We start from the raw sequence: 24977 nt of genomic DNA on the forward strand, positions 1-24977 counted from the left end.
CTATCAGTAGTTGGATGATCCTTATTTTGTATGTGGATGACATGTTGATTGCTGGCAAGCACTTGGAAGAAATTTCAGCTTTGAAGTCAAAGATGGCAAAATCGTTTGACATGAAAGACATGGGTGAGGCAAGTCATATACTTGGTATGCGCATTGAGAGAGACAGATCAAAGAAGTTGATTTGGTTATCTCAAACAGAGTATATTGACAAGGTTTTGCAACGTTTCAATATGGAGAAGGGAAAGGCACTGAGTGTTCCATTGCCACCATATGTGAAACTTATCAAACAAGATTGTCCTGTGTCTGAGGAAGAACAGGCTGAAATGGATAAGATTCCATATGCATCTGCAGTGGGTAGTTTGATGTATGCAATGATTGCTTCTCGCCCAAACATTGCATTTGCAATGGGAGTAGTAAGTCGATACATGTCAAACCCAGGCAAGAAACATTGGGAGGCAGTGAAAGGAATATTGAGATACCTGAAAGCTACAAAGAGTATGCGTATATGCTGTGGGATTCAGGAGCTAAGTGTAAAGGGTTTTACAGACTCAGATTATGCAGGTGACTTAGACAATCGAAGGTCTACGTCAGGGTATGTCTTCACATTGGTTGGTGGAGCAGTATCATGGCGTTCTAGATGACAAGATTGTGTTACTCAGTCTACTACAGAGGTTGAATATGTTGCAGCATCAGAGGCATGCAAAGAATCAATTTGGCTTAATCGACTAGTAACAGATTTGGGAATCAAAGAAGAGATGCCTGTGTTATATTGTGATAGTCAAAGTGCTATACAATTGGCTCGCAATCCAGTTTATCACTCAAAGACAAAGCATGTGGATGTGAAGTATCATTTCATCAGGAAAATGCTCGAGGATAAGCAACTTCAGCTTGTCAAAGTTCACACCACAGAAAATCCTACTGATCTACTTACAAAAGGACTTCCCTCAGAGAGCTTTGCGCATTTTTGCAAGCACTTAGGTGTAGGGTAGTACATCACTTCTCTACATCTCTTGTATATTAGCTTGTATAGTAGCTTCTCTCACACTTAAAGTACCACATTGGACTTTAAGTGGGCGGTTGTTGGGGTATAAAGCCCAATGTGGTCGCCCAGGTAAGTGGGCGGGCCGCCAGGTATGTACACATATTCTTTTGTAAAAACCTAATAAGAACTCACTATGCTCTACACATTACAGTAGAGCGAGTTCACCATATCGTCGTGCTCTTCTTCTCGTACTCTCTCTCGCGTCGCACTTCCGCTCGTACTCCTTCAGAAAGAGCGAAACCTGTCCTTGGACATCAACACCATTGCCAGGGGAAGCCCAGGCAGCAGTCAGGTACGTGAATACAAATCAGCCAATAGAGGAAAGAGCCTTAGTGCCTACACCGCCCTACCACACGGACGAGAACTATGGATGTGGTCAAACTCTAGAACTCAGTACAGGAGGGGGGGAGATGTATGATCCATGGATGTCGAATCCTACCACCAGTTACATTCCACAACCAGACACTTCCATGATGTCTAACGAGGGAGTGACTATGGGTCAAGGAACTTTGATATTCATAGCTAATCAGCAGGGAGAAATGAAGCCAAGATCTTATCCTCCAAGGCAAAATTTCACCCCGCAACCTCCTCAACAACCACCAAGACCATTGGGACCATGTTACCGGTGTGGTGGAGATCATTTGATGAACAGTTGTCCAGTGGGGGAACAAAGTATCACACCTCAGTGTAATCAATGCGGAATTACCCACTTGTATACCGACTGTCCAAATGAAACCGACAATAAAGGAAAAGCGACCATAAGTAAGATTGGAGTGATACCTTCTTCGAGTGGATCGGAGACTGAAGCGACTGTACCTGTCAAGGCAATTACATGAGCTCAAGCTAAGGGGAAAGAAGGTAAGAAAAAAGATGAAGGCCAAGAGAGAGCTAGTCAAGCTCCTAGTCGAAGGGTAGAAAGTCGTAAAATCCGCTCTAAGGAGAGAGCTAGAAATCATCATAAATACAAGATTGTATCTGCTGAGCTTGCAAAAGCTCAAGAGCAATTGCAACAACATCTTTCTGGAGTAGCATCTAATTCTGGGGAAGCAGAACCAAACAAGATAGACAACACGAACAGCCAGGAAAAGAAAGATAAGGAGAGCAGTAGCCTAAGTTCAGGTGGATCAGTCCTGGTTGAGAAGGTGTGTGAACCCTTAGATGCTATAATAAAAGCCTATGAATCCAGGATAGAAACGTATCAAACTCAGGCAAATCAATGGCTGACTTATCCAAATGCGGAGCTGGAGAAACAGAGGTTCGAAATGTGCAAACAATTGATCCAAATAGCTCAGGCATTATTAGAAAATCCTCCTGGGATGCCAGTTGAGGAAAGGATAAGTCAAAAACCTCCATTTGACCTAAAATCTGATATACCTGAGGAGGTGAATGTTCCAAAAGCTAGCTTCAAGGAACTAGAAGAGAAATCTGATCCACAAGTAAAGATTGAAGAATCGCGGGCTGAAGAAGAGAGCAAAAGACAAGAGTTGGACCATAGAGTGGCAGAAAATAGCACATAAAAATCCATCTATAACGAACCACCCATGGCACCTGAAGTCAGAGATGATTGGCCTCATAGATTGTGGGAGCTAATCAAAAACGCCAAAGATGGAAGCATGACACTCGAGTCAGCTCCTCTAGAGGAAGTTGATGTAGAACGCCAGATGCCCGATCTAGATGCTGGGTCGATGTATGGAGACATAGGGTCAGAAAAATCGACAGAGAGCATAGATGAAAATCTTAAGGAACTCCCTGCTTATCAAGGCGAATATGAAGCCAAGTCTCACATTATGATCCTTCCGTCTCAAAGAAAGTCGTTCAAGCCAACCTTAGACTCTAACGCCCTTCATGAGTTGCTGTCCACGCAAGTCAGATGCACTTTAACGTTGGGAGAGCTGCTCAAGATACGACCACATATGTGGAAAGAAGTGAGCACATGCTTAGAGAAATAGGGTCTAAAGGATTCACAAGAGATGCTTGAAGCAGAGTTGGGTGACGATCAAAAGACAAAAGCTAGTGTCAAACCTGTACCAGTAAACAAAGTTGGAGATTACTGTGAAGGTGAGGAAGGCAACACGATGCTACCATTGGAGTTCAATGACGTCAAAACCATGGTAATTTGGGATAGTGGAGCAGGTGTAGCCATAGTTACAAAAGATCTTTGGGAGAAATGTGGAAAACCAGCACTCCGAAAGACCAGAATGAAGCTACAATTAGCTGATGGTTATGTCGAAAGACCCTTGGGAATATTGGAAAAAATCATCGTAACGTCATGTGGTATAGAATATGAGCATACGTTCGCAGTAGTTGATTTCGGTGACAGGAATAACTATGAAGTTATTCTTGGAAGACCCTTCATGCGCCAGCTCATGATGATACAAGACTAGGGCTACAACTACCTATATCTTCGCCACATGGACAACATCACAAGGATAAACCTCAAAGATTACTCTTATCGTGATGTACAGCGAACACCTGTGGAGGATTTTGACTCAGCCACAGCAGCTAATTCCTAAATTCAAGCATTTCTGGTCGAAAAACCTCAACTATGGATGTGCGGAGCTTCAGACAATGGAAGCTTGGATAGAAATGAGTGCAAACTGGAAAGAAGTGTAGTGGATGATGCATATATTGCAGAGCCATTTCCAAAAGAAGCCTTTGAGCCTTTGGAATGGATGCAGATCTTAGCTACACTTGATGTAAGCACTAACGAGACCACTCCCACAAAGTTTTGTGACAGTGAAGGTTTGGACTTAGTCCCCCTACTCATGCTAAAAGCACTTCACACGATAGACAAAGGCAATGAGGAGACCACAATGGTCAATGAAGTCGATGAGATAGAGAAGAAAGTCCAATGCTTGAAAATTCAGGACGAAATCTCTATCAGGGACTTAACTCCTTGCTCTTCAGCTCAAGAGACGATAGACGACACTGAGTCAAAAAACCAAGGGATCCAACGAGAGTGCCTCTTCATAAAAGATGCAGATGATGAACACTCGAGTGGGAAGCATAGTGAGTCTGAGGATGAAATGAGGATTCCTTTGATGATACCTAGACCACCCCACTATAAATTGCAGCGCTACAAGAGGAAGATCCAGAGAAGATACAAGAAAACCAACCCGATGCCGGAGTTAGAAAGCGAATTACAATTCTTAATGCTAGTCAAGGCTAAAGACTACATTAAAGATGGGGTAACGGGGATGTATTTCAGAGAAACAAAACGAAGAATGAAGAATCAGCCACCTAAAAAAGAACCTGAGGCTAAAAGCAATATTTCCGCTAAAAAAGCGCGACGTGAACGACGACGAGAGAATTTAGCCAAGAAAAGCTTGCACACCTACGAAGAATGGACCACAGAGCTATCAAATAGCACATAAGGAAGCAGTTCAGTGCAGGATGGAATCAGTGTTCCTTCCCACTACAAGCGATATACTATTCAAGATAGGCGTATATGTTTGGAACAGCTTGTTCGAGAGAAGAAACAAGTCGGGACATCATATGATGGTCCTGAAGAAGCTAAGAGAATTGATTTGGAAAACCCTGGAGAAAAGCCTAAACCTGCCTACATTGCCACAGATCTTACTCCAGAGGAAGAGTTAACATTAATCGATGCCCTTAAGGAGTATAGGGATGTTTTTGCTTGGTCTTACAAGGACTTGAAGGGCGTGGATCCTGTTATCTGTCAGCACACCATTCCCCTAAAAGCCGATGCAAAACCTAGCAGACAACGTCCATATACGTACAACGAAACCTTTGCTAGAAAGATAAAGGAAGAGATAGACAAACTTATGGAAGCAGAATTCATCTATGAGATTGAACATACGGAATGGGTGTCACCTATTGTGGTTGTCCCCAAAAAGAATGGCAAGTTACGAGTATGTGTCAATCTTAAGAAAGTGAACGCTGCTACAATTAGGGATAACTATCCTCTTCCCATAACCGAACACATGTTAGAGAGAGTAGCAGGGAAAAGAGCGTATAGCTTTCTGGATGGATTCTCTGGTTACAATCAACTGGGGATCAAGCCAGAAGATCAACACAAAACCGCTTTTGCTACAGAATGGGGCATATATGCGTATAGAGTGATGCCATTTGGGCTCACCAATGCACCAGCAACCTTCCAGAGACTGATGAGTCACGCATTCAAGGAGTATCTTCGAAATTTCTTGGAAATCTATATGGATGACCTGTGTGTTCATTCCCTTGCGAGAGATGAACATGTAGTTCACCTTAAGAAAGTCTTTGAGAAGTGTAGAACATATAGAATCTGCCTGAATCCTGAAAAATGCGTATTCATGGTTAGACAAGGGAAGATATTAGGGCACATAGTGTCAGCAAATGGGATATCCACAGATCTTGAAAAGATTAAAGTCATAATGGAATTACCCAGACCTACAAATGCCAAAGGCGTGCAAGCTTTTATGGGCCATTGTGGATACTATCGCATATTTATCTACATGTATGCTGTGATTGCACGACCTTTGTATGCCCTTATCACTGAATTCAAATGGACTAAAGAATGTGAGGAATCCTTTAGAAAGCTGAAGGAAGCACCGATCACGGCTCCTATCCTCAAGGCTCCAGATTGGACGAAAGAATTCCATGTTCACATAGATGCTTCAGCTATAGCGATTGGGTGTATCTTAGCTCAACATGGTGATGGTAATATGGATTTCCCAATATCTTACGCTAGTAGACAACTGAATAGTGTTGAGAAGAATTATACCACTACTGAAAGAGAAGGTTTGGGAATGATATACGCTGTAAAGAAGTTCAGACACTATCTTCTAGCCAATCATGTCACCTTCTTTGTAGATCATGAAGCACTACTCTACTTGGTGAACAAACCATGCAATATGGGAAGAATCGTCAGATGGTTCATCATATTGCTAGAGTTTGACTTCACTGTAGTAGTTAAAAAAGGTACAACCCACCAACGAGCTGATCATCTGTCTCGAATCTTAAGCGGAGAGCCACCAATGGGGATTGATGATGATCTGCCTGACGCTTACCTTTTCAATATAGAAATGATTCCTTGATGGAGTCACAAAATCATCCAAATCCTGTCTATCGGACAAGTTTCAGTAGGGCCTGAACGACTGATGTCACCAGATGTGGTCTTTGAAAGCAAGAACTTCAAGCTGATTAGTGGAAGATTGTATTGTCAAAATGCTGACGGTATATTCCAATTATGCGTTGAGCCAAATGAGATTCCACTATATCTAGCTGAAGCTCACACAGAGGTCATTGGAATACATCACGGATTCCACCAGACTTCTAGGAAGTTGAATCGACTTGGAGTGTATTGGCCGCCGATGAAGAAGGATGTGCACAAGTACATTCAAGAATGTGCACGATGCAGAGCCAAACGACTGGTGGATCATGCCACCTTATACCAAGTGACCATAGCACCTAAATGGAGTCAGTATATAGTCGATTATCTTAAGGGGACTCCATTTCTCGAGAAAATGAGCAAGACAAGGGAACGAGCGATAATAAAGGAAGCAGAAATGTATCAACTGATTGGCAATCAATTGTATAAACGAAACAAAGACAATCAGTTAAGGCTATGTGCATCGGAAAGAGAATACCTGACAATCCTATAGGAAGCACATGCAGGGCAGGCTGGTGGCCATTTCTTAGAAGAACGCAATGCGCAATTGATTATGTTTGCAGGGATATGGTGGCCGACACTCCTTCAAGATGCGGCGATGTATGTCAAGCAATGTGACGACTGCCAACGTGCAAAAGTTCCTATGCAAAAGGACCATATGCCTCTTAGACCTATGCTAGGGACTAGAGCATTTGCCAAATGGGAAATTGATTTCGTGGGTCCGATCACACGGGCCTATAGGAGTCACGGTGAATACATCATTGTGGCTACAGATTACTTAACGAAATGGGTCGAAGCAAAAGCCAGAACTAAAAATGATGCAAGCACCACCGCTCAGTTTCTATATGAAGAAATTTTCACTAGATATGGGCTACCCATAGAAATAGTCAGTGATCGAGGAACACACTTTGTCAATGAAGTGATTGAATACTTGCTTGACGAGTTCCTTGTCATACATAAGAAGTCAGCTCCATATTACCCGCAAGCCAATGGCTTAGCGGAGAGCACAAACAAAGTCTTATGCACAGTGCTCACAAAAATAGTGAATAACAATAGGACTGATTGGGACCAGAAATTGCACACTGCAATTTGGGCATATAGAGTGGCCTATAAGACTGTCCTAAATACAACACCATACAATATGGTGTATGGTCTTAATGCAATATTGCCAATGGAATTCCTAATTCCTACTTTAAGAGTGGCATAAGCACTCGAATGGACAGGTCATGAGCTCATACAACGCCTAGATGACCTAGAGAAACTTGATGAAACAAGAATGAAAGCTATCATAGGCATCTACGCGCAAAAGCGCAGGAATGAAGGAGTCCATGAACAAGACCTGATAACGAAAGAATTTCAAGAAAGGTGATTATGTGTTTGTCTACAAACTCAAAACAAAAAAACCAAGAAATTTGAAGAAGCGAGGCATGGGACCCTATTTGATTACAGATATATCATCTAGCGGGGCCATCAAACTTGCCACATTAGAGGGAGAGGAGATGCCTAATTGGATTAGTGGATGCAGGTTAAAGAAATATCATCTCCCGCTAACTCCAGAAATGCTTGAGAGGGTGCATGCAGCTGGTTGTCGAAAAGCTACAACCAAATTTATCAAAGAAGAAGCTCAAGAAGAAGCACGGCTTCGACAACTCAAACGAAAGCAGCAACAACATGGATTCAACAAGCAAAAGTGGACTCGGATGTATCAGATTACTCCTTTTGATCTGGATGATGAAGATGTTGATCCTTGCATTCCGATTGAAGTGACCCTGGATAAAGTTCCAACCTATGCCTTAGTGGATTCAGGAGCTCATTACAACTACGTCACATACAATTTCTTTAATCAGCTGACAGGTGTTCAGTTAGTGCCGAAATTTCGCTGATGTGAAGCCTTCAATAATGCAATTATCATAACCAAAGGCTGGGCGGAGATACCCTTGTATATCAATGGCCTGCTGTGCACTCATCAATTTCATGTGTGCGATGTTCAAGATGATTATTCCCCCATCATATTTGGTACAACCTGGCAAAGGAGATACAACGCTTATTTGCACTGGTCAGGTAACCAAATGTACTTTCAAGCAGAGGGAAAGGTCAGCAAAGTGTTGTTTGCAAGCGAGGAGGAGGTCCCTCATCAGCAACTACGAGAAAACAATCAGAAATTCCTTCCTCCACCACTTGCGCCTGTTTCAGCAACTGTACAACCATCACAGCCAAAGGAAACTGTTGATGCTGCATGTCAGGTCAGCATTGAAGAACCAGTGTCACAACCTGCACTTCCTCACACAAAAAAAAGGCCTCAACATAAATCCGGAATTCCACAGTTACCTCGCCCAACATACAAGCAAGTTTGGCGGCCAAAACAATCAAATCCACAATCTCCACCGCCAAAGCCTAGCCAACAACTTGTCTAGAAAGCGAAGCCACCACTAGTGCCCAACACATCGACAACATCCAACAAATATAGGTGGACTCCAATCAAACCTGCTAATGTCATTACTCCTATACAGAAAACCAAGCAGGTCTGGCGGCCCAAGCAACCAAAGCCAACAGTTGCTCAACCCCCGCTGCCAAAAGGCAACCACACGGAAATCACAACTACTCGACAATCCAAACAGTACACCCGAGCCCACCCACCGCCCAGGCAAATCAAACCCAAAAGTCCTATTCACTACAAACAAGTTTGGGTTCCTAAATAGCCCACCAAAACTGCCGTTTCGTATAAATGGCAACCCAAACGAAAGATTCCAAACCCAAAACCGGCTACATCCAGGTTGCAATGGCAACCTAAAAAACATCAACAGGTACTCAACACGTCAACATTGGTCAAACCACCACCAGTTCTGACCATGTCCGAGAAACTTAGTCTCTTGAAAGCATTCTACCACTTGGAAACCTCGCCAGCACATGCCCTTAAGCAATCTGCTTAAGACCCTCATCTTGCACAGCATTAATTTTTCCATGCATTGACCGAGTATGCATGCATAGGGCTAATTACACGGCCTTGCATAGGCACCAATGTTTTACCCATGCACAACATCACTAGTATGACACAATGTCGTCCGGGAGGACTCCAGATAGGCGGGGGGGAGGCATTCCAAATGCGGACCCAAAATGATGATAGGGCAGTGTATTCAAATGTTTTCCGACTTATTTTGTGTTTTATTGCGAATTTTCTTGACCAAGTTTGCATTTTCTGCCCTGAATAGTGGTAAAAAAGGGGAAACTGCCACATATATACCCCTAGGTGTGTGTAAATATGTACAAAATTTAGTTTTTAGCTATCTTAAATAAATACAAGATATCGGGACATCCTATGATTTTTCGGATAATTTTTGGAGTGATTTGCTATTTCTTTGCTATGTTTCTCTTTTTATTTTCTAATAAATAGTAATAAGCCGCCAAAAATAAAACAGAGATACAAGAAATGTTTCCTAATATTAGGAAACCCGCAGGAATTTTCAGAATGGATTTCCAATGTCAACAGGTCAGGTTGCGAAAAATGACGGAAACCATATTTTTAATGCGGAAAGGCTCAAAGTGCAAAAGTGATGGAATTTGGCCATACGGTGTCCAAATCGCAAAATTTTCGATCCGTAGGTCATCTAACATGTGAGTTGGGACTAACCATGGGGGTGGTTGCACTTGCACATCCTAAGCTCAAGGTATGTATACCCCAAGCCCTCATTTCTAAGCTCATTTGCTACTTGTCCTTGTGAAAGAGAGCTTGAGAGAGCATATTGCCACCTGCTTCCACATTGCAGTCATGGCTACCATGAGGGGTAAGTACGAATACTTTTCAAGTCATTTAATGCTTGCTTGACTCATTTACAAGCACGTAACAAGCACACACAAGGCTGGGAAGGCACAATCCCATAGAAAACACAGCAGACTCTAGAGACCACCAAAGGCTATAAGACTTCACAGAGACCTCAGAGATAGGTCTAATAACAATGCCACATAGGCATATGCTAACCCGGAAGGCCAAGACCAACACAGAGTCAGCAGATGGCTTTGGGAGTCTGGGAAGACACCACACCCAATGTGGATGTCAAAAATGACAAGTGACCACACCAAAAGGGTGTATAGGGCCTAGCTACAATGTCCCAACACAAAACTCAATTGCATGTCACTCCTGTGATCCCCCAGACAGTAAGCGCTCTTACTGTCTCTAAGGATTTTTGGCCAATTCTCAACTTTGAGCGCATATGCACCTCAAAATACATCAATATACATCAATCCACAAAATCACAAAAGCCCCATCCTTAGACCAAAATCCAAGCTCATCAGTCTGCCAACATCAATTTGGTGACGAAGAAACCATGATACCCAATTCAAGTTGAGAGTCAAGCTCCACAATTGCTTCTTAGAGCCTCTATGAGCCACCCTAAAGCTACATTCTCAAAAAGTTCAAAAAATGCTCAAGAGACCGGTAAGCGCTTACTGTCTCCCATGTAGGATACTACCAAAGTTTCCAGAAAGCTCCTATACATCACCATGATTACATTGGCTATCGCTCCTACAAGTAAAAATGCAAAAAACCATCACTTAGCCATTTCAGTCACCAGCTAGCCAACTCTGGGTGGACCTACTGTTGCCAAGGAGCATCACACTATCAAACTCATCACATCAAAAATCATCAAATGATGCCTTCCAGCTAACCCTGGCATTACAGATCAAAAAACCAGCTCCATATCACTCTGGAGACATAAGCGCTCTTACTGTCTCAATGCCCAGAAGTTCACTTGCACCCCATCAAAAGCTGTATCTAGCCTCATTGCACAACGTTTGTGAAACCACAAGCACTATGCATCAAAATTTCACTAAGTTACCTATTTATACAGCTCACCTACCATCTAGGGTTTGCCATATATCATGGTATATTGCTCCATATTACACCAAAATTGGGGAGTACACTCCACATGCATTGTATTACATGCCTATGCACTCGTTGTCACCTCAAAGTGCCAAAAACACCTACTGGAGACAGTAAACACGCTCACTGTCTGGTGTTGCTAAATTGTCAGTTTTAGTGTTTTGGGCTTGCAAGCATGCTTTATACATATATTTTGAGTGTTACTTGCATTTGATGATCATCAAAGATTCAGTTGAAGCTCCTATCCAGCACTTTGACTAGACACTGACAACTTTCAAGTTGGTGGTCTGCTTACAGGGAAAATGCAAGAAGAAAAGAAGCCAGGCCACTAGAGACAGAAGGGACTGTATAGCAAGAGATGCCTCCAGAGAAACCAATATCTGCACCTGCTACAGAGCTAGAGCCTACTACAGCTGAAGCAGCAGACAAAGAGCTGCAGTTAAGAGAGCGCATGGAGACCCTCCATGAGAGGTATCATTGGAAGAGCCTACGTTGGGAGCAGCGTATACAACACTCTGCAAATGTCGCTCACCTGACTCCCCAGCAGATAAATGAATCTTGGTATGTGCGCATACTTCCCTTTCCACTTGATGAAGTTTGAATCTCTTGATTTCAAGCAGAGTATATTAGCTGAGCTTAAAAGGACAGCAGAGGAGCAGCAGGTGCCAGAGAAAAGTCTTGAACCTACATGGCGACAGAGATGGCTTAAGAAGCATCCAGAATTTCTTATCCATCAAGTCCACGCACCTAGATACATTAAATAAGATCCTACAGTCTGCCCGTGTCCGCGAGTATACACATGGCAAGAGTTTGAGCACCTTCAGAAGGAGCATCCCACTTGGATGAACTATCCATTACTGCCAGCTCCTAAGCCAGGTGACTACCTTACAGAAGAATATATGATCAGATCATTGACTGAAGCTGAGGAAATGTACAGAGGTCTCCTAGACCTATCTACAGGCATACTAAGGAAAATATGTCGGATGCTACTAACCTGTATACAGGTATACCACCAGACGGAGTTAACCGACACTCCCTGGTTGGGTTTTTTGGAGGGTACAAGAGGCCTATACTATGATCTATCTAGCCAACCAGATGAAGTCATTTTGCATGGATTTTTTTCTCGTCTAATGTTTTTGCCCAGCTACTACCTCCAAACATTCGAAGAGGCTTTCTACACCGGCTTCTTCTCCTATAATTCAAAGATCTTCAACATCGAAGTCGCAAACCTTAGAGCAAGATATGTAAGTTATACAGCGATCGAGTTGAAGCATGGGATCCAGAATATCCCACGATCAGCCATTGAAAAGGAGAAGAAGGCCCAGTTCAAAGCGGCCCTTAAGCTTATGGCAGGGCGCAGATTAGAAAGATGTCCACTCAATTGGACAGATGAAACGCCAAGCGCTTAACACACTCCACAACAACCCCATGTCGAGGATGACTTGGTTAAGGAGGGGGGGAGTGTTGCAGCTCAGCAACGGTGGATAGCGGCCACCACTACATCAAGTCAAATCCCTGTCTTTTTGTATTAATTTTTTGCTATGAAGTCGAGCTCGTAATATTTTTGCTATTCAAATGTAAAGGGTTTATCTTCTGGGGCCATGGGCTTCCAAGTTGTACTGATTCCCAACTCAAGCACACAATTGATTATTGAGCCATGTATCTATGGGAAACCCTCCTCCCACAAGACCTAAGTATAAAGGTCAAAATGAAGGGTTTTGGAGGGATGGATTTTATGAGTTAGAAAAACTCTCTGCGCGGGTAGCTTATCTATTTTTGTGTCTGCATCTTCTTTGATTGCTATCTTGTGCTGCACGAGTCGCATTGCAGAACTGAGACCACAGGCGCGTTCAGCTCATCGAGCTCTTCGATTCAACGCCAACCATTTGCCACGAGACGCTAGTTCACGAGCATCGACCTACGGACTTACAGGTGAGTTTTAGGGAGTTTAGGGTAGATTTCAGTGAAACCAACCATAGAGTAGGGTAGCTCTCCCTTAGACGCAGCTGTAGAGACCATCTGGGACCGTTTCTGACAACTTCCATTTTGTTGTCAGACAGTAAGCGTGTTTTCTTCCAGGGTGCAGAATTCAGGTTTGAGGTTCTAGGTAGCTTGGGGACATGTAGGAAATTGCCTACGGTGAGTTTCGTGTCAAACCGAGGTCATTAGCCCAAGGTTTAGCTTAGTTTCGTAACGTAGGAGGTTCTTGGCAGATTTGGGTATTCCCGCACACACAGGACTTAGAGATCTTAGATGACCATTCCATAGGTATTCGACAAGAGTTTGACATCCTCTTGGCGCGCCTCCATGCCCTAATCGGGTCAGTGACGTCCCTAGTTGACATCTTTATGTGTTGAGTAGGTTCTCGCTTGCTACGAGCGACACTCAAAAAACAACCAAGTGCTGTAATGACAACTGTTGCTCAACAGGTGGGGTAGGCATCAATGTAGGAACTCTAGGTGAGTCTGTCTAGGCTACATGTGGTCTATTTTCCATTATGCGTTTAAGCATCATATAATCCTTAGCTTGATGGCCATACCTACCACACACGTTACAAGTCCCGTTAAACTTCACTCTGAAAGTAGGACATTCACTCGTAGTATGTGGGCCCAAGCAAATTGAGCACCATTGTTGCTCCCTTCTTGGATACATATGCGTATTTTGTGAAGCACGATTACCCCTAAGGATTTCTTGGATAGCCTTGGTGAGATCTGCCAAAGTCATCTCAGATATGGTTTGCTCTTTCACAATTGGCTTTATCTTCATTGGCTCATGCCCTGATGCTTGCGAGCTACTAGACTTTGGCTCGGCAGACACTCTTTCTCCTGCAATCATCAAATCATCTTCTAATTGGATTGCATTCGTGGTGACTGCTTCCCAAGTAGTGATACCTCTAACGACTAGGCCATTATAGATACTTTCATGTCATAGTCCCCTAATGAATCTATCGACAATTGGTTATTGTTGAATCGGTCGTTTGGATTACATCGAGAATTCAAATTTCTTTAAGTGACTAATGAAGTCTCTCACAGATTCACCTTCTTCTCTTTGGGCTTTCTGGACTTGAGAGGCTACACCCCAAAGTACTCCCTCTCGTATGTGCTCTTTCAAGAACAATCTCCTAAGAGTAGAGTAGATCGTTTTCTTTTCTACCCTTAAGGTTCTATACCAATCTCTAGCCTTCCCACTTAAGGTTAGGCTTAAAGCATTACCCTTATGCAGGTCATTGTGTTCTCCTAGAGAATCACATATTTGTTCGAATACTTCAATATGCTTTCTCACATCCTCGTCTCCACTAAATTTTTGTGTGAGCTTGGCTATTTGTACTGCCTTACTTATAGGTTCTCTATCAGGCATGTTACACATATTCTCAGCAATGGATTAACCGATAGCTTGAGCAAATGTTGCCAGGTCACCTAAGTGAGCATGCACTGTGGGTAAAGGTGCTCCAGAGACTACATGTGGAGTAGGTATTGGCATTGGGCTTGGCACACAGGAAGCCCTTGGGTTCGATGTTTGGTACGGTGTTGTGCCATGTGGTACCCCAAAGTTCATATGTGTGGCCCCAGGCATAGCAGGCATCGGATGTGACATGCTAATGCTAGCATGTGTGAGCGGGATGGAAAAGCACACAAAGCCTCTATAATGACCCGACACACACTCTTGGGATGAGACACACACACACACACACACACACACACACACACACACACACACACACACACACACACACACACACACACACACACACACACTATGGGGCACCACTCGGCTTACACAACCCACCTGACTGAGATAGGGAACACACCGATGGAGTGACAGGAGAGAGACTATCCATTTGCCCACTCCACACAGAGAGACACACACACCACACACCCAAAATACTCAGCTCAAAAGAAGAGAAGTTCTGATTTTTAGATACAATTGAGCTTGGGACAACACCAATGGGGCAAATAGCTCACACAATATGGGTAAAATATGCTAGATACAATCACAAATTGGGGCAGAGGCTTCACTCATAGGAGAAACTTACACAACCAAAATAGCAAAAAAATTGTGAGGAATTTGGCAAAATGGACAGCGCCATCACGTCCGGAACGGCCCAAAACCCCAGTCTACAATGTCAAAGTGCTCAAATCCCACCTCTGATGAGCAGTTTATGGCCAAAATAGGCTCCAAAAACAACAAAAACATAGTTGCGGCTGTTCTTCCTCTTCTCTCCACGTTTTTTTCTGGTTTTCTCTCAGGTTTTTCAATTCCCACACTTAGCTTTATTACTTGGGAACCTTTGGCCTTTTAGTTGATCTCAAACGGACCACGAACAGGCCAAAAACTGACCACGCAGTGCATTTTAGTTACCTTTTTGCATCATCCGCACACTTGGCACTCAGCTTTTTCCAATAATGCATCCCGCAATCACATGAAGTGGCCCCCAAATACAATTCTCATGATGATATTTTTGCATAATCATCACAAGAAAACACCCACGTTGTGTCCGTACTTATCCACGTGCAAATATTGACCCCATTCGACCTCCTGACGCCACTAGATGCCATCTGACGCACCTGCCTACCTCATGTCATCGGCGCGTGGATAGCTTCCTCGAGAAGCTTTACGTGCTACCAAATCCTCATTATTATAGAACAAACACACTTGTACTAGTGATAGTGAAAGTCGATGCACTATGTACATGCTGTCCTACCTGTACACATGTGGGCCCCACACAACCACCTGGCTCTGGAAAATGGGCTATCCTTTATTCGATGCACCATGCATGTGTATGTACATATGCACAATCACTTCTTCCAAAAAACTCATAACACCGGTATGGTCCCATGGAAATATGTGGTTGTGGAGCATAAGTTGTTGAAACAATGGGAGGGGGTAGGAGGTACATGATCATGAGTACCCATAGGTGCCTACGATTGATACACACTTGTAGGGGTTGTTGTCGGCATTGAGCTACCATGTAGTGGTACTTTACTAATAAATGAGGTCCATGGCGTGTTTCTTGGCATGGCCATCATTGGAGTAGGCATGGTAGCTGTGGTGTCATCAAGGGAAAGATGAGCTATACTTGGAAAAGTAAAGCTATCACTTGTGGGCTTAGATTGCACTGAGACCCCTGGCGAAACAACATATGGAGGATCCATCGGATTTACCGAGGGAGTCTTCATTTGCGATAAGGTTCGTTGTTTAGCCTTCCCTGTATCCAAGAATCTCATGAGACCCGTTGAAGGCATGTGGATCCCCTTGTTCTGTCTCTCTAGCTCAATAACCCTATGGATGACCTCACAAACTATTTGTTGTTGATCCTCCACATTAGTAGCACTCGTTGTAGATGTAGGACATCTAACCAACCCACGTGATAGGTGTGACCTGTGTACAGGTTGGTTAGAGTTTTCGTTTGTAGTTCGTACTCCTAGTTCTCATTTAAGAATGCTCCATTTATGATTGAGGTGCTAGGGGTGTCCTTTGAACTAGATACAATGTGGCTCTCTATGGGTTGACCCTCAGTGGTCGCTAATTCAGGAGCACTTGATTGCTCTCCTAGCAATGATATTGACATAGGGGCTTTCGCTTCTAACTCTCTTCGTTGCTTCACCTTGCGTAAGCTCTTAATTTCCTTTTCCCTAGCCGCAATGATATATGGCTCAACCTCTTGCACTTCGCCAAGGCTTCTACCATCAGGTAATATAACCTCAGAGGAGAATAGCTCTGAAGAGTCAGGGGGTGCAGTGAATGAAGTATTCAGGTGCACACTCTCCAAGAGCATGGGATCTACGTTGGTTATGAATGGCGAATTAACTTCCCCACCCCCCTCATTTACATCGTTAGCTCCATGTTCGGAGCGAGTGGCTCTACTAAAGTTTCCTTCAAGTGGCTAAGCATGCTCGGCCTGGACCGTGGGCCCATGGTATGTATGTCTTGGCTTGAGCTATCAAGATTAGGCATTGGGTAACCCTCTATAATGTCGTAGTTAGAGGAAGAGTCACTAGACGCAATATGTGGGTCCTGAGTGGTGGTACTACCTTGGGTTCCCGCTGAAGGTCCGGAACCTAAGGTAGAGGAATAATGAGTGCCCGAATAAACGGAGACACTCTTGATGTGCTCGCCCTCTAGCACACAACCGGAGCGTAGGTGCATGTGACCTTGACACTCTAGAGATGTTGTTGAGTGCCCGTGAAGGCCGCTCACCTAGTTTTTTAGGTGTTTACAACCCAATTTTTATATTTTTGGCCTCTTTTTTTTAATGAGCCACAGAATATGGCGTACAATAGCTCAAAATGAGCGTCTTGGCTAGAGGGACGTGCCATGCGTTACAGCCCCCAATCGGTTACGTACAGCCCTCAGAATTCTAAAACTAGTCTTTTCCTAGGTGGGGAGAGGACTAGAATTAGTAAGTCCAACGGGTGAGTGTGAAGGGGATAGTGGAGGGCTTGAGGAACTTGTCCCACATGCCCTCCCTTCACTTGAGATCCTAGTCTTTATATATAAGGTAGTGTAGGTAGTATATCATAAGACTGAGAAATGAGCCTTGGGTTTGGCCTTGGCCTTGGTCTTGGGGAATGATCTCGATCCCTTCCTTTTAGGATAATAAATTTTTAATTTTAATTCCCGAATTTCTTTTTGGTCCCAAATATCTAGAGCGTTTTGTTAACACACACACACACACACACACACACATATATTACTCATTCACTAGCTAACACACTAACTACTAACTGTGCAAATTAAAAAAACTTTGTAAAAGCAGACATTGGCAGAAAACAAGCTATTCACTAACTATGTAAAGACTGTGTGCAAGCAGACATTGGCACAAAACAAGCTAACTGTCTTATCTACTTACTCATTCACTACTAACACACTAACTACTGACTGTGCAAAAGATTATGTGCAAACAAACATTGGCAAAAAACAGAGATTATGTAGGAAATAAAAACTTACAGAAATTAATTTCTTCTTCTTCCTCTTCCTTCCTAACACAAACACTCATAGAAGAAGCACAAAGTGCCTCTTGAGCTTAGTGAAGGGCGATTCCTCGACAAAGGCACCAAAAATGTGGGCTTTTGCCGCATGTATCGAAGCAAGGGACTTGCATAACACTGTGTGCGAACCACAGATGGCTCCAAGCACGCAACTAGCCTAAACTAGTAAGCTTAACACTAGAATGGTAACATGACACTTTTATGTCCTTGGACACTTTTGTGTCCTGTTAAGTGACCATTTTGCTTGAATTATTTAAAGAGTATGAAAATGAATTTCTAGGTGCTATATATCCACAAAGTTGCCTTATGAGCTGAAAAAAACTTAGCATTTTTTTTGGAGTACCGATATCACTATTAACCTTACTCTTGCACAACATTTTTGAACCTAAGCTGTGTGAAAAAACGGGTCCTGTTTTTGGCTTTTTTTCAATTTTTGGCAACTATACCACTCTAAACTTCATGTTTGTGAGGTTTAGATGGCTAGAGGTTAGGCCTTCATAGTTCTCAACATGTTTTGATGCTTGTAGGGAGAGCTAAGTGTTAAAATTGAAAGTTATGACCAATTTACAAGAATTGCATAATCCTATTTTTTAGCCAAAATTGCATAATCCTATTTTTTAGCCAAAATTAGCACTCATCGCTCTACGCTTGCTGTCACGGAGGATTCCTCGCTGCGAAGAAGAGGGAGCCGCCACTGTGCTGCGCTTAACCGCCTAGCCGCCGCCGTGCCGCCGTAATGCTTGATCACACACACACACACACTCTCTCTCTCTCTCAAGCATACACACACACACACACACACTAATACACAAAGGAGACGGAGCAAGAGCACTCTTCTTGCATTGCACAAATGACAGAATGAGGTATTTTAGGTTTATATTGACTTTTATATGGGCTTTCCTGTTCACATTCGAGCGTCCACACTTAGCCAATCTTACCCAAACATTATATTTTTCAATTTTAGAGTGCGTCTCTCATCAGTGATCACTCTTAATCATTCCTACTTGATCGCCAAACCCGGCCAATAACATAATACACTACTAGTGGGTCCGAGAAGCCCGGTCCATGGCTGCATAAAAGGTGGGCGCTTGGTGGTAACACATAAACATATAGAAGGGGATGAATTTGGAGCGAGCTCCCCCCCCCCCCCAAAAAAAAAAAAAAACCCCTATCGCTCACTACCACTAGATGCCTCCCATTTTCGCCTCTACCATCGATGGCAAGTGGCCTTCCTTTGAGCCAGCACAAACCCGCTTGCTCCTCCACATTGCACCACCAACTTCCAACCGCCTCCTCTCTTAACCTCCAAGCTCTCTCTCTCTCTCTCTCTCTCACACACACACACACACACACACACACACACAATCTATTTTGATTTCTTTTCCCTCTCTCTCCTTTTTTTCCCTCCAATCTCAGTACGCCTCTCTCTCTCTCTCTCTCTCTCTCTCTCTCTCTCTCTCTCTTTCTCTCTCTCCTTTCTTTTCATATCTCTCAACCTCCAATTGCTCTCTCTCTCTCTCTCTCTCTCTCTCTCTCTCTCTCTCTCTCTCTCTCTATATATATATATATATATATATATATATATATATATATATATATATATCTTTCTCTCCCTCTTTTCATCTTTGTATGTATTTATCTTAAGTAGCACCATCTCTGTCTATCCATCTCCATCTCTCTCCCTAATTTTCTTAGGTAACCTCTCTCTCTCTCTCTCTCTCCATTTATCACACTATCTCTCTTGATTTCTCTTCCCTCCTTTATCACCCCCTTTGTCTATGTCCCCCCCCCCCCCTCTCTCTCTCTTTTTCTATCCTTCCTCTCTCTCTCTCTCTCTCTCTCTCTCTCTCTCTCTCTCTCTTTCTATCCTTCCTCTATCACTGTGTGTCTTTCCCTCTCTCTTGCTCTCTCTTCTTCCATCATTGTATGTATTTACCTTAAGTAGCACCATCTGTATCTATCCATCTCCATCTCTCTCCTTATTTTTTTGTAATAACATCATTTTCTCTCTCTCTCTCACTCACACTCTCTCTCTCTCTCTCTCTCTCTCTCTCTCTCTCTCTCACACACACACACACACACACACACACACACACACGTGTACCCCATCTCTTTCATTTTGTGCATTACATATCTCTTTCTCTCATGTATACTATCTCTTTCATCTTTGTGAATTATATCTTATTTAGAAGTATCACAATGGTCATCTATAGCAAGGACTTTGTGTTGGTTTAGTGTCATGAAAATTAATTTCTAACCTTATAAAAGTATTTTTCATCTTAATTTGGCCATTTAAGTCTTGAGGATAATAAAAGAGAACAAGTGAAGTTGATTTAAGTGCTTATGGATCAGTCGGGTTGAAAGCTTGGGACCAAAAGGGGAGAAGTCCATAAAAGATCTAAGATAATCGCTATTTAGTTATGCCTTGATCAAAGGTATTGGACAAAGGAGATGACCTAGGAGTCTAAAAATAGAAAGTAGCTATGCTAAGTTCAAAGTCATTAAAATAACTCTTTAGACTCCAAGTATGAAGTTTGAAAAGCCTTAGGGTAAATTTCTAACTTGCCATGGATAACCTAAATTTAGTAGATTTTAGGAGCACCTTGATGGCACCTCGAGAGTGCTATGCTAAGGTTTTGCATAGGAGATGAAGTTGAAGAGCCAAGGGTAAGTTCTTTTAAACCATGTCCATTCTAATTTAGTAGGTCCTAAATGAGCACGTAAGCTATAGCTCAGGTCAACTTCATAAAGCCCCCAAAGTTTGTGCAAAGGTCTTGCACCTGAGCTAATTAATTAAAGGGTAAGTTTATGGTTTTTAATAAGTAAAAGGGACAAGATAAAGTATAAGGTTAGATCATCCCTTCCTCATTTAAAAAGTTGAACCTAGTCCTTCCGTTCTAAGCTTGGCTAGACCGCATGTCCAAAGTAGCACCAACTTGGTTTATGTGAAGTTAAGTGTGTGAGTGTGTGTGGTGCGTACACTTGCCAAGAAGAGTCCAAGGAAGGAGAGGACGAGCTTTTCAAGTATGGAATGATGTACAAGTTGTAAGGTGTGAGCTTTGTCCTAGAGTACTAGAGTATTGAGTCAAGGAGAGAAGAGAAGGAATTACCCCTTAGGTAGTGGTGCAAGGTGGTAGAGCTACTCAAAGCTTATTTCATGAATGAATAAACTGTCTATTTTGCATTCCATCTCTCTCTCTCTCTCTCTCTCTCTCTCTCTCTCTCTCTTTTATGGTGAGCTTGTGATGCCTTAGCAACAACTCAAGATCGTGTTTATGAGTCCAAGTTAATTGATCTTGGAACCTAACCGCTTGAGTGATAATATGGCCAACACACACTCACTTGTGTGCACGATGTTTCTCTTTCATCCACCCTAGCTAGCACGATCCCATTCCCATCGAGTGGTATCAAAGATTTAGGTTATGCTAGCTAGGCATGCCGTTATGCATTAGTGTAATAGTGATTAGCATTTCTTAATTATCATTATGATCCATTGACATTTTCATAATTAGTTGCATCTCTCACTAATTAAGCCATAATCTAGCTATGTGTGGCCATGTCCTTGGCACACCCAAGAGGCCACTACCCTCCATGGCTAGGTAGGCTTGATTAGGGAGAGGATTAGTATCATTTTTGTGTTTGCATTTAGAACATAGTTTATGTTGATTTCTTGCTAATTTGCATCTTCAATTAATTTCATCAAATTTATTTTCTCCTTCCATCATCCATGTTGGTTTGAAGGGCTTCTCACTAGCTTTCCATAGAGCCTCCAAGCTGTGGATTATGAGCCGTGAAACCCCTCCAAGCCTCATCCCCAAGTTTGCTAAAATTAGGTGTGTGTGTGTGTGTGCGTGTGTGAGTTTCTTTTTGTGTGTTGCATACACTATGAAAACCACCATAAAATTATCTATTTTTGGGATTCTCTCACGTGGAATTCTTTGAGGGCTTGTGGCTACTTCACCATCAATAGGCTACTCAAAATGGTGGTCATGAGTTCGAAACACAAACTTTAGTGTGAGCAAGGTGGGCGGACATGAAAGCGGCACTCAAATATTCCCTATAGCATGGTCGAGTCCGACCGAACGTTGCAAGTCGAACTACCCTTTTTAATTTTCTGCTAATCACCTGCCATTGCCTCACTCGACCAAACACATCCACCGGCGACCGGCCTATCACCGCTTGCCCGAAGGAACTGCCTAGTTGCCCGTGCGTGCTTGGAAAACTACCTGAGCTGCTCGCTACTCGACGACTATCCACGGCCCCGTCCCACAACCAAGCTCTACCCAAAAGGTTTCTTTATTTTGGACTAGCCCCACTCAAAGGGCCCCTTCCCATGCCACTGTTTGCAGCAAGGCCCGAGACATTCAAGCACCACACCAAGCTTTCAAACAAGGAATCTTCAAGGTATTAAAGGAATGATTCTTTAACCAAAGATTATGAAGGGTGACTTCATGCAAGTGAAGAGATACTTCACATTGAAGGGAAATTCCAACGTACGCATTAAAATTGAAAATCTTGCAGCCAAGCACAACAACTTCTTCCAATGTATGTAATTATATTCGTCTACATGGATGACATTATAATTGTGCTTTTGTAAGGGGATAGACATTGGCATTGGAAAGTCCCCCAATTGCTAAGACCTCTCCATGTGTGAGAACTTTGTGACAATGTGTATGAGAGACACCGTATGCTTGGCGTCTCAGAGTATGACCAAGATGGGAGAGGAGGCATTAGTTTTTTGCTTAAGCCTTTTTATAGGATTTTTAGCATATTGTTGCATGTCATTATGATGCATGGAATAAAGCTTGATTGCACAACAAAATAGGGAAAGAAGCACTTGTTTGAGGGGAGGATACGAAGACAAAGACAAAGACAAAGACAAAGACCATGAAGCAGTTGAAGACAAAGCATTCAAAAAGACAAAGGTGCTCTTGGATTAGAGTGAAGCATATATTTTTCAAGATTTTGCTCTTGGATTAGAGCGTTTTTTTCTCTCCTGGATTGGAGTGTGGCTGCTGGATTGGAGTGTTATGCTATTTGTCTCATGGATTGGGGATATATGTTGCCTGTGCTCCTAGATTCGAGATGTTCTTTTTGCTCTTGGATTGGAGTGTGCCAAATATGTCAGTTTCTTCAGTTTCTTGCTAGTCCAAACCTCAAGGGGAGGATTGTAAGGTGTGAGCTTTGTCCTAGAGTACTAGAGTATGAGTCAAGGAGTCAAGGAGAGAAGAGAAGGAATTATCCCACATGCAGTGGTGCAAGGCTGTAGAGCTACTTAAAGCTCATTTCATGAATGAATAAACCAAGTTTGTTTTGCATTACATCTCTCTCTTGTTTATGGTGAGCTTGTGATGGCTTAGCAACAACAACTCAAGATCGTGTTTATGAGTCCAAGTTAATTGATCTTGGAACCTAGTTTGCTTGTGTGATAATCTAGCCAACACACTCACTTGTGTGTATGATGTTTCTCTTTTAGCCACCCTAGCTAACACGATCCCATTCCAATCACAAGTGTCCAAGCATGCACAAAGTTGCCCCTTAGGTCCTTTGATTTGATTGGTCTATACACTAGGCACCCAATTTTGGGCTTTTGGCAAGTGGGGGAAGGGATAAAAGAGACTAGCTCGTGAAAAATTGGGTTCTTTGATCTCTCTTCCAAGTGCCCAAGATGGCAAAGCAAGCTCTCTCTCTCTCTCTCTCTCTCTCTCTCTCTCTCTCTCTCTCTCTCTCATGGGAGCTCAAGAGGTGACCTTAATGCTCAAGTACTTGGCTATTGGATGCAAATCCAAACAAGTGAAAGCTTTATCTTCTTCTTATTCATCATCTTCTACTACTCTATCATGCGAAGCTATGCTAAGAGCTTGCCCATGGAGTAAGCGTATACAAATTATATATTCTCTTGTTTGAAAAATACTTCTTTCATCCTCATCTACCTCTTACCTTGTAGTTGTTTCTCCCCACTGGAGAGTTTAGGGCTTGGAAACAAGGGTTACACCGTAGAATCTTGAAAAACACTACCTTCTTGGTTACAACACAAGTTGTGTTGTAATCAAAGCTCTCTTCAAGAGATAATTATAATATAAAGATCTTTTGGAGGGGGGACCAGATCCAAGAAAATCCGGTCCTCATCAAAGTTGTCAATTTTAATTGTGGTATTGTCTTTGAATTATGTGCATAGTTTTTAATTTTCTAATGTGTGAATGTGCGATGAAATCAGCCCGGCAAAACCTCTAGTCTCCTCTAAAGAATTCTCTTAAAGAAAACTCTCTCCTTTCATAAGTTAAAATTCGAGTGAATCTAAAGCAAGTATTATTGGTATCAAAGCTAAGTTTTCTCTTTTATTACCTCAGAAGAGAGGTCCTTGAGTAATGCATGAAAGGTTAGAGTTGTTCATTGCAATAGGGTAAGTGGGATTATGATTTATTATCTTAGTTGGCATGCCTATTTACAAGGTACGGGGATACCATTGAGAACTATGGTCTTAATAATGGAGTCTTTTGGGACATACCTATGGCTTAATCATTATTGAGCTATTAGCATGCTCGATAGGAACCATTTCCAACTTAACATTTTTAAAGTCACTCCACTAATCTTTGCAATTAACAATATTCTAAACCATGTGGAATTGGAGCTGATCTCTTGAGATAGCTAATTCCAGTGTTAGAAGATTTCAGCTCTACTGGTGATGTATTAGTTCAGACAGTAGACTGGACAAAGGAACAGAAACTAAACTGGAATACATCTACTGGAATAAGAACCAGACTAAGTACTGAAAATGATATTCAGATTCAGATTACTGAGTACAGAGTAGGTATAACTGGATTATACTATCGTAATTGGAATTACAAATAAAGGATTACAATGAGTATGATGTGGCTTATGAACAAAAAGATAGATAGAGTACAGCCGACAACAATTGCCAATGATTGACAACTCGAGTACAATTGCCAACAAATGCCA

At 42.6% G+C, this 24977-nt stretch overlaps 1 pseudogene; it reads left to right on the forward strand.

Moving 5' to 3' along the window:
• The first annotated feature begins 7852 nt into the window (after positions 1-7852).
• On the forward strand, positions 7853-8585 carry LOC147465420 (uncharacterized; annotated as a pseudogene).
• The last annotated feature ends 16392 nt before the right edge of the window (positions 8586-24977 follow it).

This window comes from Adiantum capillus-veneris, chromosome 1, assembly GCF_014529385.1.
Source record: "Adiantum capillus-veneris isolate H3 chromosome 1, ASM1452938v2, whole genome shotgun sequence".
Lineage (NCBI taxonomy): Eukaryota > Viridiplantae > Streptophyta > Polypodiopsida > Polypodiales > Pteridaceae > Adiantum > Adiantum capillus-veneris.